This window comes from Macrobrachium rosenbergii, chromosome 42, assembly GCF_040412425.1.
Source record: "Macrobrachium rosenbergii isolate ZJJX-2024 chromosome 42, ASM4041242v1, whole genome shotgun sequence".
In the NCBI taxonomy this organism is placed as follows: domain Eukaryota; kingdom Metazoa; phylum Arthropoda; class Malacostraca; order Decapoda; family Palaemonidae; genus Macrobrachium; species Macrobrachium rosenbergii.
Window position 1 is genome coordinate 17822175 of NC_089782.1, and position 15008 is coordinate 17837182.

Below are 15008 nucleotides of genomic sequence, written 5' to 3' on the forward strand. Positions count from 1 at the left end.
GAACTGGGTGCCCTAATATTGTCTTGGATAGGAACTGGGTACCTTAGGATGTCTTGGATAGGATCTGGGTGCCTTAGGATGTCTTGGATAGGATCTGGGTGCCTTAGAATGCCTTGGATAGGAACTGGGTGCCTTAGAATGCCTTGGATAGGAACTGGGTGCCTTAGAATGCCTTGGATAGGAACTGGGTGCCTTAGGATGTCTTGGATAGGAACTGGGTGCCTACAATGTCTTGGATAGGAACTGGGTGCCCTACAATGTCTTGGATAGGAACTTGTTGCCCTACAATGTCTTGGATAGGAACTTGGTGCCCTACAATGTCTTAGATAGGAACTTGGTGCCCTAGGATTGCTTGGATAGAAATTGGGTGCCTTAGGATGTCTTGGATAGGAACTGGGCGCCTTAGGTTGGCTCAGTTAGGAACTGGGCGTCTTAGGATGGCTTGGATGGGACATTGGTATACTTTGAAGTTGTAGGTGGACACAGTTACCCTAGGATGCTCTGGGTGGGACATGGGTACCGTAGGACTCTCTGGGTGAGACACAGGTGCCCTGGAATGCTCTAGGTGGGACACGGGTGCCCTAGGATGCTCTGGGTGGGACACAGGTGCCCTGGGTGCCCTAGGAAATTGTGGGTGGGACACAGGTTCCATAGGAAGTTATGGGTGGGACGTGGGTGCCCTAGGAAGTTGTGGGTGGGACATGGGTGCCCTAGGAAGTTATGGGTGCAGTTCTATGAAATTATGGTTGGGACCTTGGGTGCCTAAGGAAGTTATGGGTGGGAACCAGTTGGTGACGCCCTAGGAAGTTGTGGTGGGACTCAGTTGGGGGTGCCCCAGGGGTTGTGGGGTGGGGTCCCAGCAGGTGCCCCAGGAAGTTGTGGGTGGGACGCTGGTGCCTAGGAAGTTGTGGGGGGGCGGTGCCCTAGTAAGTTGTGGAGTGGGGCGGATGCCCTAGGAAGTTGTGGGTGGACGCCAAGTGCCCTAGTAAGTTGTGGGAGGGGCAGGTGCCTAGTAAGTTGTGGGTGGGACGCGGGTGCCCTAGTAAGTTGTGGGTGGGACGCGGGTGCCCTAGTAAGTTGTGGGTGGGACGCGGGTGCCCTAGTAAGTTGTGGGTGGGACGCGGGTGCCCTAGTAAGTTGTGGGTGGGCCTTGGGTGCCCTAGGAGTTTGTGGGGCTGGTGCCCTAGGAAGTTGTGGGAGGGAGGTGCCCTGGAATTTGTGGGGGGGCCTTGGTGCCCACAGTAATTTGTGGGAGGGCCTTGGTGCCTAGGAATTTGTGGGAGGGACGCGGGTGCCCTAGGAAGTTGTGGGAGGGACGCGGGTGCCCTAGGAAGTTGTGGGAGGGACGCGGGTGCCCTAGGAAGTTGTGGGAGGGACGCGGGTGCCCTAGGAAGTTGTGGGTGGTTTGGGTAGGACATGGCACTATAGGAAGATGTAGTTTAGGATACTTAGGACTTGAGGCTTGTTTTTGCCTATTAAATGCAAAGTGATCAGAATGGAATAAGCTTGGGGATTGACCAGGTTATAATTGGTCGGATTTTTCAAAGCTTACCATTTTGCCATTTTTTCGGCCATTGAAGAAATGAAACGTTCATGATTAACACGATATTTTCAAGCTTAGATTGCTTGAGGCAGTACAGTAACTTTTTAGTGGAAGGTCTTAGTTTACATTTAAAACTTAATGAACCTTGAGTAGCATAGTTGGCACAGGGGTTTTAAGTTTTTGGTTTGATTTAATATTAGAGATCGACAGGTTCTTTAAAAAACAAACAATTGGGCTGAAATGACTGACGAGAGGTGACAAACAAAGGGGGGAGGAGCTGAACAAAACCAAAAAAATTACCTTAAAATTAATTTATTATACAAAATGTACAGCGAGTCAAAATTCTGAGTGGCGAAAACATGGTAGTCGTTGCACATAAAGAGGTACAATTTGCCAAAACGGGCAATTAATCAAAACTAAGTCAATGGGCAAATCAACGTTTAAGAGCAAAACAGACGGCTCAAAATAACATTAAAGAGCATAGTATTAATACATGAATGGGCAAAATAACTGACACAGTGGGGAGCATAATAATCAGTAACAACTCGAAATAGTCATCATAATAATAACAAACCAACAGCAAAAACAGACAGCAAAATACAATTAAATTAACAGCGTAGCGGCATCACAGCGATACATAAATTTTACAAACGGGAATACTTCCTCAAACAACGAGGACCACAGTCCAATGCCGGACGATCAAGACAGATCCGATACGACAACCGCCTCGCCCCTATGGCAGTACTGACGTCCTCCTTCAATAACGACGACCATGACAGAGCCGACACGGCAACCATCTCGTCCTCAAACTTTCTCTTCGCTGCTCGCGCCATAATCCTCTGATCCTCAGGTACGAATACCTGCTGCTACCCCCAACTAGACTCGCTGCTGCCCTGGACCACCGGTCGTTTCCGCCCTCCAGAACCTGACTGACGAAGTTTGACGCCACCCAACAGACGTCAACTCGCCAGCAATTAAAACAAACAAAAACAAAGGAGGCAACAACCACTGGCGGGAAACAATCGTATAAACGATTGTTCCTAACATTTAAAATTTAAAAATGGGTAAATTCTTGCTTTGGGATTTCATATTACATTTTCATACCAAAATCTGTTAAGTTTTTTTGTCCTTGGTGTATCTATAAGAAATGGCTATTGGTGTAAAGACGGCAAAGTTATTTTTTTAATTTATTGCGTGTTGCTTCTCTTGAATAATCCTTTTCATTTTTCAGAACTTTTGTAGGCAGTTCTTAAACAATTGAAATAGAAATAAAGGTAATTCCAAAAGCATACTGTATATGAAAAGTTAATTTTTTGTTGCAAATGATTACAGCACAGTACTAGGTTTTACGCACAATACTAGTGTTACATCCTTCTACAAGCAGAGGTGTTTTAGTTTTTTCATTAGTTTCTTGTAGAAATCTGGAAATGCCAAGGGCTTAAGTTCTTGTACAAAGTAATTAAAATTATTACGTTTGCTCCTAGTTGTTGTACCATGCAAGTCAGTGGAGCACACATTTTCGTCTAGAGCACTTCTAAAAGATGTGATTCCATGGTGCTTTGCTACTTAGGTACGACTTAACCCTTTGTGATAAAAACTTGTTTAGTGCAGCTGTGAAAGGTAAAAATACAGGTTCTGGCATCTGTACGAGAGCCTTGAAGGTGAACGTGTAGTTACCATGTATCAGGCACTATTGGTTTTTTCTTCAGAGTTTTCAGTTTTAAAATGAAATAGGCTGCCATGTGTTAATAGAACAGGATTAAATTTTAGAGGTTCTGGTTTTCAAAGCTTATCATTTTTTCCCACCTCATGGAAAATCAATGTTTTGTTTCCTTTGAGTTTTTATGTATCTACCCAAGAGCTGTACGTATTTATTGCTCCCTGTAAAATTTACAGGTTTTTAAGCTGCTAGGTAACAAGGGGTTACATTGGTGATTATTAACTGTAAACAATTTTTGTCAGTTTTTTTATTGTACAGTATTTGTATTGTTAACTGTAACTTGACTCGCTGGACGAGCTTAATAAAATCTGCAAGATGAGAAGTGTGAGGATCTTAGTGAAACCTGGCACAGACTTAAAAAAATGTTCAGGAGTAAATACCAGTTGAGTTAGTGGTGTCACCTTGAGCCCATCACTTCTGATATTTTAAAAGAACCCATTATGATAGTAGCAAACTTGCATTGAAAACTTCAAATCGGGCTAGTTAATACAGTAACAGCAATGCTTCTCTGAATATGAGTGGGGTTATTCCAGTGACCATGCCTTTACCAAAACAACAGTGCTGCCAATACATTGCAGGATTTAGTTCTAGAAGTATTGTGATTAATTGTATCTGAGTAGTTCCAGTACTTTCGAGGTTGAGTCACATTTAACCTACCGTACTGGTATATTCTTTAATAAAACAAAGACCTAGTTTCATGAAGAGTTCATAGAAGTAGCATTGCTGATGGGTTGCATAAATTTGATACATGGAAGTAACACTTGGAACTACGTAAAATCATTAAAGAATATTCTGTTGTCACCTATCATGACAGTGTGACACCCACACGTCTTTAAGTATCAACGTGTATGCTTAAAGCTAACAAACCTATTTTACCTTTTCAAGCCCCTGACCATTTTGACTATTCTCAACCTTCAGAACTGATGGCTTGTTAGCTACCACCTGTGTCACACAGCCTTCCTGACTTGTTGCAGCAGCTGCAGTTGTTAAACTTTTGCTCCTGGTTATGCTGCTTCTCTGTTTCTTGATGTTTTTTTTTTATGCAAATTGCCCATCATAGTTTGTCAGCTTTGTTTCACTATTCACAGACAGTAGGTTGGCAAAACTCATTTCACCGTCTTGGTAAAATCAAAAGTAACTATTGCCCACACTCCTGGTCTTGCTCATCAGTTAAGGTAGTTTTCCAGGATATGGTCGTGACCATATACTAGACAAGTGCTGATTTTCATAGAATATTTGAACATTGTCATAAACCCTTGTAAGAGCTGTCTGTTGTCACCACAGGTATTAAACTTTCCATAATATACCTAATACTGGATCAAGGAATCTGAAAAGTCCTTCACCAAAAATCCATTTTCTGAATTACAATATAACTCTTAGCACTGTTTAAAGCACTTGCAGGAGTACCAGATTTTTTTTTCATAAATTGGAGGTTTGTGCATAGCAGGTGAAAGTTGCATCAGTATATTTCAAATACAGGTATGCATAAAATTTTTCAAGTTGCATTTTTATGGTAGAATCATTTTTAAGTGGTATCTTCAACTTTGCTGTAGGCCCCATTTCTCTCAAAACAGATTTTTTCTGTTTTGCTTTTTGTAAACTTAATCACAGTGAAATTAGAGTATGGTTTCCTTATTTTGATAGTATTGAAGTTCTTACACCTCTGGAATTGTAATACGGGTACAGTAGTTTCTAGTACAGAAGACAAAAGCTCAGTTTTTCTAGAATGAGTGTGTGCTTTATGAAGGTTGTAACTTTATTTTTTTAGTTACAGAATGTTCATAAGGTTGCCAGGCCCTCTCAGTAAAATACAGTTTGAAGACAAGTGGTACGATATCTAATTTGCTGATTGCCAAACAAGGAAGAAAACTCAAGACACCCGCACCTCCAAACCTCAGGATGCTACTCAAAAGAATAGGAAAAAATCCTGGTAAGGATAGTTATGATTTACTTTTCTTGTATGTAGTATCATTTTAATTTTATTAAAAAAAATTTGTAGGAAATTAGAATATGGTTTTCCTTGTTTTGATAGTATCAAAGTTTTTGAACTCTAGAATTGTGATACAGGTACAGTTGTTTCTAGTACAAAAGACAAAAGCTCAATTTTTCTAGAATGAGTGTGTGCTTTATGAAGGTTGTAACTTTTTTCTTTAATTACAGAATGTTGCATAAGGTTGCCAGACCCTCTTGGTAAAATACAGTTTGAAGGCAAATGGTATGACATCTAATTTGCTGATTGCCAAACAAGGAAGAAAGCTCCAGAGACACATTTCCAAACCTCAGGGTACTACTCAAAAGAATAGGAAAAAATCCTGGTAGGGATAGTTATGATTTACTTTTAAAGTATGTTGTATCATTATTTTAATTTTAATAACATTTGTACGGTTAGATAGGGCACAAAATATCTTGACTGTAACTTGGCTGGACCAGATTTTTTCTTTGAAGGTTGGGATGGGAGTGGGGGATATAAACCTGTACCCTGAAATGTAAGTGGCAAACATGCAAAATCAGTGAGTGGGAAGAAAGATAAAAGTATTGCAGAATAAGGTCAAGAGCCCTTGGTTTGTCCCAAAGCACTGTGTTCTGAGTTCACTTTACATGAACAGCCTGACAGTTTTTTTTAATATCTGCTGGATTGTGGTTGCCCTCTGAAAACTATGCCATTCCAGTATAGTACTGTTAAGGAGGCTTTGTTCCTGCAGAAGTACAAACCATCGCCTTTTATGTAGGTGTATTCCTCACTGCAAATTGGAATTTCAAAAGACGGTGTAGTTAACTGATGGTTGGAAGGTTGTTCTGCTTTGGTGGTAAGAGTGTGCTGTGCAGTGAAGAGGTTGTCAGCAACAGAGGAAGGCCAGGAGGTGTTTGCTGGAGAGTTAATTTGGGAGGGTAGGTAACCAGCCTGTGCTCTCCGACACTGCTGACCTTGGTGCACAGGCTAAGCTGTCCCTAGGTGAGACGACAGCAGATGTTCAGGGTTTGCCAAAACCTACAAGTTTTTTTGTCTGCAGCCTTTCTGGAATATTGACTGATATTTCAGGCCCTCAGCAACCCAAGCAGCCCATCTTTCATAGCAGTTTCAGACATTGCTGACCTTGGTGTGATGAGCGTGTGATCATAGTGCGCCACCACTACCCAATGTTTCATTGGTTTCATACCAGTTTTGCCAAAGTGTCGACAGACATTCCTCTCCAGATGACCAAGTCCAGTTTTGCTGAAGTATTGACAGACATTCCTGTCCAGATGACCAATCTTATGTGGCTGTTTCCTCTAGAGAACTCTGTTGATCCACCTGTAGCGTGTCTTGCCTTTGGGGATTACCTGTGGTATTTAGCACAGGCCTTACTCATCCAGTGTTACTTCCTACCTCAACATGTCTTCTACTGTAACAAAGGAGGTTAAGACTAATGGACACGTTGATGAAGAAATGCAAGAATGAGCCCTTCCTGCTCTTCCTCCTCTTGTCTTTGGCCTCCTGTTCTTTCCAGGTGAAGGTTAGGTGGTGATCTCGGAAGTTCTGCCGACTATGGCGTACCACATCTCTTCTTTTGGGGGCTGGCAACAGTATCTGGATACCTTTTGATATGATGACTGCCAAAAGTAAGGATAACTTGGTGCTCACTGAGCTTGCTCCTGAATGTGCGTGTCGTTGAAACTCTTTAAGAGTGAGAACTGTCCTGAAGCCTTCCCTTGTTTAGGCACCACCATTAGCTCAACACATTTCTCTTAAGGAAGCCTCATCTAGTAAAGCATAATTGCAATCCTTTTCTTTGATGCCATCCATGTTTTCAGTAAAATGAAGTAAGTGTTACAGCTTCACTCTTCTATATTATGGGTATCCACTTTTTTTCTGGGCTTCATAAACACTGGACTATTCAGCTTTGGCAAAATCCAATGCTGGTGCTTGCACCAGATATCGTTTCCTTTTGCTATATCTACTTAGGACATCCTTAAACCAGATTCATTTTCCCCTTTGTTCTATCTACCTATAACTTCCTCACGACAAGGTCTGTTTCTGTGTGGCCATTTAGGCTCCTCCTATAAGTACCCCATGAGACAGTGGCACTTGTGTCACTACATTTTATCGTCTTTCCTACATTCACGTTTCTCTGGGTATCCTGATTGTGGTGAGTAAATGAAAATGCATGCATTACCTTTTTGCTTCTTAAGAGTATCTTAATCTTATTATTCTCGCATTTATTTACCCCACTTCTTTAATATTGCAGCCAGCTCATATTTGACCAGTATCTGACGTACTCATTTTCTCATTTCTCGGTGCCATTTCACTAGTTTGTATTTTTAAGCTTCACTACTGATGGTGTTATGCCACCCCATTTGTAACTTACCCCTTGAACACATTTAATGTCCACATTTCTTGAGAGAATTTCAACCACCACTTCTCTTCCCACATTTACAGCGCTTAGTTTTCATGAAGCTTGCCTTTTCCATCTTTTCTAGAGAATCTTTGCACCCCTTTCCTGTTTACAGGCAGCCATTTTGTCTTAAATAATTTTTGTGTTTTTGGAGATGGTTAATTAAAAAAAATTTTTTAACTTTTCTGACAAACTGCCCACTCAGTGGTTTTTTTTTTACCACTTGTTGAATGGTCATTATTTCACTTTTGAGTTTTACTGCTGCAGGCCGACCATTTTGATGAAAATGGTGATTAAAAAAATGTCATTGTTTTATGTATATTGTACTATGCTGTCTGATGAGTAAAGACAAAGAAATTAGTGTACAAACATGCCATTCTGTTCTGTGTAATGTAGGAATGAAGTCCTACATCAGTCTAGCCAACTGCTGAAGGGTCGTATTTCCTCTAGAGATAGTATTTTGATGAGTGGATGGTGACTTGCTTTGACCGGTTTTGCATTGATATTCCAGATACTATTTGAATGTATAAATGTCAAGGCACTTTGATTCACCTCATTTTGCATTTTACATAAAATTTTTCATAGCTGATCGTTCTTCCCAGGCTATGCTGTACTCCATGAACTGTAAGACTAGATATGAAGTTAATTCTAACGGACTTGCTTTTTATTTCCTGAAGTTCAGTATCACACCTGTATAGGGCCTCTTGAGCTTGTAGCAATCTGCTTTTCTAACTAGGGTTGAGATTTCTTAGTGTTGATAAGGCTAGTGTTGAAGTTTACACGGTGTGAGGTGAAGGATTGTCCAGTTTTGGGAAGATCCAACACAATCTCACTCTTCTAGGACTGGAAACTGGTCAAAATTGGGGTTTCTGTAAGGATTTCAGTTTTTCAGCTGAATGGCAAGAGCTTTTACTTTACTGTAATCAGTTATAACTCGGGTCTTTCTCTAAGCTCAGGAAGTAAATTTGAAGGGCATTTTGACATTTTAACATTTTCTGGTGGGTCAAAGAAGAGATTTTTTATTCATGCTATAGAGACAGTCAGACTCATTCTTAACGTGAGAATGACAGTTATGGATAAGTAAATTGCTCTGATCTGGCAAGAGTAGTTATAATCCTTTAGTACAGTTTTAGATAGACAAAAAACTAGATGTGGGTTTTTGAAAAATGGTAAATTAACTCTTCACGTATTTCATTGAAGCTGATCAGAAGAATATGGTGAAAAAAGGAGAAAGTTTGCATGAAGAATTTAGTGATTAGACAGCCAGGAAGGATGAGGGGGAAGAATTGGTTCAATGTTACAGGTTACAAAATTTTGCAGCTTGCGGCCTTGGGATACTTATGTTGTAGAGTAACCCCTTCAGGGGAATGGAGTGACTTGTTAGTTATGTACAGAAATAAAACTTAAAAGGTAAAGAAAAAGTCAGTAAGAATATGATTTAAAAGGTTATTTGGGCAATTTAATTGTGAAATTTAGGCGTTAAATTAACATGAAGTATATTTTAATTTAGAGATTAGGTTTATACACAGGAAATGATTTCATCTAAAACTTTTTTATTTTTCACCTAGACACTTCGTGATGTAAGGATTGTGGAAGGTAAAAGTAGTAGCAGCATGATTAAATACTAATTTTCCGAACTTGAGATTACCAAGATTTCCTTGAAATGCTATTTATCAAAAATCTTTAATACTGCTTGTCCACTTCAACTTTACGGATGTTCACACCTTTTCCAACTCAAAGTTAGGATTCTGGGCCAGGCCTGTGAGTCTGGATGTTTGTTTTCTGTTTAAAGGTGAAAAGATAAAATGACTGTTAATTAGGTGCCTAGAGTTCTTCCAAATAATTTTTTCGAAACATATATCCAAAAATAATTGCTGTTATTTCCTTTCAGAACATTAGTCCAAGGTTGCTTTGATACATCTTTAGGAAGTGTTCTAGTCTCCAAGTTGGAATTAGGTGACTAAAGAAAATTCTTGATTTTTACTCGGGTAACTTACCAAGTAATTACATAGCTATAGTTTCCACTTAAACGGCAGCTTAGATTAAAAATTTCGCGGGTAGCGCCTCAATATAGTTTGTGTAGGTGATCAGCCCGTCCCACTAACGGAATATTGGAACGACTTGGCAGACAATTCTCATTCGTTTCCTGCCGGCCGTGGTGGCAACACCTGGTCTGGCTCTAGCTTTTTTCATTATGTTCCGGTTATTTTTCCGGATTCCGATGGAGGATTCTTTAAATCGACCGTCGGAACGCGTATATTGTAGCCTTCAAGCTGAAATCTTTCAGGATGAGTTTTTTCTTTTGTTTTACGTTGATTCAGTCATCATCGAGCCGTCGGTGAACGATGCCATTTGCTTTGAAGGTTTGTTTACCGGTTTGGCTTCTGGCGGCGTCGATAATAGTTTTACATTAAAAGTAATTCTCGGATGTTACAACATTGCATTATAAGTGTAAATCATGTTACGCACTTTCAATTGTTTTCCGGCTATAAACTACTAGCGAGCCGACGATAATAGTTTTGTTTTTAAAAGAAATTCTCGAGTGTTACGAGACACCATTATAAAGTAATTGGTCTAGAGACACTATTATAAAATAATTGGTGCATATTAGGCTTTTCATTAGGCCATAACCTTTACAATTTATGAATTATTCTACGGCCTTAATATATGCATTATGGTTAATCTGTTATTGCCCATGAAGGATGGGACAATAATGGTAGTGTCTAGTAAGTGTCTAACCAGGTTTCACTTAAATTGTTCACTGTGTGGTCTTTCTTTCTTTACGCTTTTCCGTTCTGTAAAGGAAACTGTGACGTATCTTATCACTTCGAAAATACCGTTTCTGCAGTCTAACTTTTGGATTACTATAAGTTGAGACAAATTTCGAAATATTTTGAAAGTAACTGAAACACTAGTCAAATCAACTTTGAAGAAACTCAAGGTCGGATATCAGTTTTGATAAGTTTACGGGCTTATTTTTAAATAAAAGGGATAAAATTTGAGTTTTATTAAAGAATGATTTAATATTTTGATGATACTAACGAAAAGATTTGGGGTTGATAATTATGGGGTATATACTGCCCAGTAGGCAAAAATTCAATTTACTTGTGAACCATTAAAGTCACATGTTTGAATTCAAAGATTTATTTATTATTTATTGGTTTCATGATATAACAGAAAAAGTTGATAACTGTAGTTGAAATATAAAGTAGGCAAGAGATATAAAGTAGACAAAATTTCATTTTAATTGTACTCCGTTAAAGTCTTAAGTTTTCACTCCATACAGGGGGTTTTCTTTTGGAGGCAAGAGGAAGAAAAGACAGTGAAGAGAACAGTCAGGTAGCACATAGGTCAAAGTGAACACAAGCGGAAAAATAAGGAACATACTTCTTTCCAGAAGAGATGGCCGTTAAGATGGAATGAAAAATGCTACAGTGGAAATGTGGACTCTGAAGCAGTCTCTTTTAAAGGGAAGGAAGAAATCAATAGTGCAGCATAAAAGGTTTCATCATTTCTTCAGCAGGAAGTAGAACAGACAGGACAAAGAAGGAAGAAATCATCAGTGATGAGGCAGAAATGGTTTCAAATTGCTTAGCTCAGTGGGAAGTAACTACAGTAGAAACAGAATAAAATAGGGAAAAGGTAAGCGGCCAAAAAAGGATTCTTTCCACACATCCTACACTGTCACGTTGTTCTTGTAGTTTGTGCAATACTGCTCTCTCTATTAAGGCAAGAAGAGTTAAAGATCATTCCAAAATTTCATGATGCAGTAAAAAAAAAAAAAAGCTTTAAAGAATTATTTTTTATGACATTTCAGAAACTAGGTTTTATGTACTGATTAGTTTTATTCAGAAACTAGGATTTTATGTACTGATCAGTTAGGATTTTATGTACTGATTAGATTTATTCAGAAACTAGGATTTTTCCAGAAACTAGGATTTTATGTACTGATTAGTTTTATTCAGAAACTAGGATTTTATGTACTGATTAGTTTATTCAAACTAGGATTTTATGTACTGATTAGTTTTATTCAGAAACTAGGATTTTATGTACTGATTAGTTTTATTCAAACTAGGATTTTATGTACTGATTAGTTTTTATTCAAACTAGGTTTTATGTACTGATTAGTTTTATTCAAACTAGATGTACTGATTAGTTTATTCAGAAACTAGGATTTTATGTACTGATTAGATTTATTCAGAAACTAGGTTTTATGTACTGATTAGTTTTATTCAGAAACTAGGATTTTATGTACTGATTAGTTTTTATTCAGAAACTATTTTATGTACTGATTAGTTTTATTCAGAAACTAGGATTTTATGTGATTGTTTATTCAGAAACTAGATTTTTATGTACTGATTATTTTATTCAGAAACTAGGTTTTATGTACTTTTAGTTTTATTCAGAAACTAAGTTTTATGTACTGATTAGTTTTATTCAGAAACTAGGATTTTATGTACTGATTAGTTTTATGTAGGATTTTATGTACTGATTAGTTTTGTTCAGAAACTAGGATTTATGTACTGATTAGTTTTATTCAGAAACTAGGATTTTATGTACTGATTAGTTTTATGTCAGAAACTAGGATTTTATGTACTGATTAGTTTTATTCAGAAACTAGGATTTTACTGATTAGTTTTATTCAGAAACTAGATTATGTACTGATTAGTTTTTATTCAGAAACTAGGATTTTATGTACTGATTAGTTTATTCAGAAACTAGGATTTTTATTGGTTTTACTGATTTATGTTTTATTTATTCAGAAACTAGGATTTTATGTACTGATTAGTTTTATTCAGAAACTAGGATTTATGTACTGATTAGTTTTATTCAGAAACTAGGATTTTATGTACTGATTAGTTTTATTCAGAAACTAGGATTTTATGTACTGATTAGTTTTATTCAGAAACTAGGATTTATGTACTGATTAGTTTTATTCAAACCAGGATTTTATTACTGTTAGTTTATTCAGAAACTAGGATTTTTTGTACTGATTAGTTTTATTCAGAAACTAGGATTTTATGTACTGATTAGTTTTATTCAGAAACTAGGGTTTTATGTACTGATTAGTTTTATTCAGAAACTAGATTTTTATGTACTGATTAGTTTTATTCAGAAACTAGGATTTTATGTACTGATTAGTTTTATTCAGAAACTAGGGTTTTATGTACTGATTAGTTTTATTCAGAAACTACTGATTTTATGTTTTAGTTTTATTCAGAAACTAGGGTTTTATGTACTGATTAGTTTTATTCAGAAACTAGGGTTTTATGTACTGATTAGTTTTATTCAGAAACTAGGGGTTTATGTACTGATTAGTTTTATTCAGAAACTAGGGTTTTATGTACTGATTAGTTTTATTCAGAAACTAGGTTTTATTTTTAGTTTTATTCAGAAACTAGGGTTTTATGTACTGATTAGTTTTATTCAGAAACTAGGTTTTTATGTACTGATTAGTTTTATTCAGAAACTAGGTTTTATGTACTGATTAGTTTTTATTCAGAAACTAGGGTTTTATGTACTGATTAGTTTTATTCAGAAACTAGGGTTTTATGTACTGATTAGTTTTATTCAGAAACTAGGGTTTTATGTACTGATTAGTTTTATTCAGAAACTAGGGTTTTATGTACTGATTAGTTTTATTCAGAAACTAGGGTTTTATGTACTGATTAGTTTTATTCAGAAACTGGGGTTTTATGTACTGATTAGTTTTATTCAGAAACTAGGGTTTTATGTACTGATTAGTTTTATTCAGAAACTGCAGGTTTTATGTTTTGGTGTACTGATTAGTTTTTATTCAGAAACTAGGGTTTTATGTACTGATTAGTTTTATTCAGAAACTAGGGTTTTATGATTAGTTTTATTCTGAAAACTTTTTATGTAGTTTTTATTCAGAAACTAGGGTTTTATGTACTGATTAGTTTTATTCAGAAACTAGGGTTTTATGTACTGATTAGTTTTATTCAGAAACTAGGGTTTTATGTACTGATTAGTTTTATTCAGAAACTAGGGTTTTATGTACTGATTAGTTTGTTTCAGAAACTAGGGTTTTATGTACTGATTGGTTTTATTCAGGAAACTAGGGTTTATGTACTGATTAGTTTTATTAGAAACTAGGGTTTATGTACTGATTAGTTTTATTCCAGAAACTAGGTTTTATGTACTGATTGGTTTTATTCAGAAACTAGGATTTTATGCTGATTAGTTTTATTCAGAAACTAGGTTTTATGTACTGATTAGTTTTATTCAGAAACTAGGATTTTATGTACTGATTAGTTTATTCAAAACTAGGATTTTATGTACTGATTAGTTTATTCAGAAACTAGAGGATTTTATGTACTGATTAGTTTTATTCAGGGATTTTTAACTGATTAGTTTTGTTCAGAAACTTTTATGTACTGATTAGTTTTATTCAGAAACTAGGATTTTATGTATGAATTAGTTTTATTCCATTTAGGATTTTATGTACTGATTAGTTTTATTCAGAAACTGGATTTTATGTACTGATTGGTTTCATTGAAACTATAGGATTTTATGTACTGATTAGTTTTATTCAGAAACTAGATTTTTATGTACTGATTAGTTTTTATTCAGAAACTAGGGTTTTATGTACTGATTAGTTTTATTCAGAAACTAGGGTTTTATGTACTGATTAGTTTTATTCAGAAACTTTTAGGATTAGTTTTATTCAGAAACTAGGGTTTTATGTACTGATTTTTTTATTCAGAAACTAGGGTTTTATGTACTGATTAGTTTTATTCAGAAACTAGGGTTTTATGTACTGATTAGTTTTATTCAGAAACTAGGGTTTTATGTACTGATTAGTTTTATTCAGAAACTAGGGTTTTATGTAATGATTAGTTTTATTCAGAAACTAGGGTTTTATGTACTGATTAGTTTTATTCAGAAACTAGGGTTTTATGTACTGATTAGTTTTATTCAGAAACTAGGGTTTTATGTACTGATTAGTTTTATTCAGAAACTAGGGTTTTATGTACTGATTAGTTTTATTCAGAAACTAGGGTTTTATGTACTGATTAGTTTTATTCAGAAACTAGGGTTTTATGTACTGATTAGTTTTATTCAGAAACTAGGGTTTTATGTACTGATTAGTTTTATTCAGAAACTAGGGTTTTATGTACTGATTAGTTTTATTCAGAAACTAGGGTTTATGTACTGATTAGTTTTATTCAGAAACTAGTTTTATGTACTGATTAGTTTTATTCAGAAACTAGGGTTTTATGTACTGATTAGTTTTATTCTAGGGTTTTATGTACTGATTAGTTTTATTCAGAAACTAGGGTTTTATGTATAGGTTTTATGTACTGATTAGTTTTATTCAGAAACTAGGATTTTATGTACTGATTAGTTT

At 36.4% G+C, this 15008-nt stretch overlaps 1 long non-coding RNA gene across 3 annotated transcripts in view; it reads left to right on the forward strand.

The window, feature by feature from the left end:
• LOC136827628 (uncharacterized) overlaps nucleotides 1-11431 on the forward strand; it is a 37386-nt gene extending 25955 nt beyond the window's left edge. For all 3 annotated transcript variants that reach the window (XR_010849818.1, XR_010849817.1, XR_010849816.1), the window contains exons 2-4: nucleotides 5032-5193; nucleotides 5424-5578; nucleotides 10923-11431. This is a non-coding gene — a long non-coding RNA (uncharacterized lncRNA). The remainder of the gene's footprint in view (nucleotides 1-5031; nucleotides 5194-5423; nucleotides 5579-10922) is intronic.
• The last annotated feature ends 3577 nt before the right edge of the window (nucleotides 11432-15008 follow it).